Genomic DNA, 1,427 nt, shown 5'->3' on the forward strand with positions numbered 1-1,427 from the left:
AGAGGTTGTAGGAATTGAGATTGTAAAGCGTTAGCTAGAAAAACTCTCTACCTTCAAACTCAGAATGCTTATCTCTAGAATTCTGGTATGTGAAAGGAACTTCAACCTGTTAGTAAGGAGATACTGTCTGAAGGACACACTTTCTGAAGTAATTGGAATGAACAAAATTGACATGGAAAGACATCAAATGATCTTAGAATCATTAGGTACAAGACAACACTGAATAAACCAAGGCCAGCTCATGTGTCTAGAAAAAGCAGGCACCGGGGGAGTGGGCATCAAATTTTTCACATGCTCTTTCCTGAGCACCTTTTGGAGTTATTGTACTGCACATCTATGGCAGCCATCACTCAGCAAGGAGTAGGGTTCCAGAAGAAACCATTGAGAAGCCAATGTGAGTAGCAACTCGTGTACCTCTGAAATGTGGCATTAGCTCAGGTACTATTTATATATGAAAGCTGAGCAAAGCTGGAGATTATCATGGGAGGACTCACACCGTGAAGCAGAGACATAGACACACGAGCACACTCTCACACAGAAATGCCCACATGAAGGCGTGCAAATAATTTCAACATAATAAGATAAGTACTTTGTTTGTAGTACTATGAAGTAGGTAGAGACTTGATAGTGCAAGAATTTCACATAACCAGAGTTATAATATTGAAAATGTACGAAATCATTAGAATTATACTTTAACTTCAAAATTCATCAAAAAGAATAATGGAAAGAACTGAGGAAATTTAGCCATATGTGTCAGCTACTGGAATAAGTAGAAGCAGGCTAAATACATCCCTTCAAATTATACAACTCTGAGATTGAGTCAAAATCTAAACCAAGTACTGTTTGAAAGCCTACTGTTAAAAATTTTAATTTTGTTACATTGTATCAATTTTTATTCATAGTCTTTTTTTCAGTTTTTATTAACACATATTTGCATTATATAATAGCCACATTCATTGTGGCCAGTTGGTGCATTTAGATAACATATTGCAGCTCTTTTGCATTTTCTTTTCCTCCTCTCTCTCCCTTCGCCACCTCATTTTTTTTTAATGTACTTGCTACAGAGTCTCACTATGCAACTTGAACTCACAGTGATCCTTCTGTTTTCAGCCTCTCCAGCACAGGGATTACAGGCATGTGCCGCCATGCCCAGTCTCGGTCACAGGCTCTGCGCGCCTAGGGGTGGGTCCAGTCCAGCATGCGGTGCCAGGGATCAAAGCCCGATAACCACACCATCTCTTAATCACCTTCCCATTTGAACAAAATCTATTTCTTATTATCTATCTTTTATTATGTCCTTCATTGATACTTTTGGGTTTTTCAGATAAGAGAAACCATATAATATTCCATCTTGTATGTCTAATTAATTTCAATTAATACACTCTCAAAGTTCATCCATTGTCCTATAAATAATTCAGGTTTATCCT

The sequence above is a fragment of the Octodon degus genome, unplaced genomic scaffold (assembly GCF_000260255.1).
Source record: "Octodon degus isolate 3935 unplaced genomic scaffold, OctDeg1.0 scaffold00096, whole genome shotgun sequence".
NCBI classification, from domain to species: Eukaryota; Metazoa; Chordata; class Mammalia; order Rodentia; family Octodontidae; genus Octodon; species Octodon degus.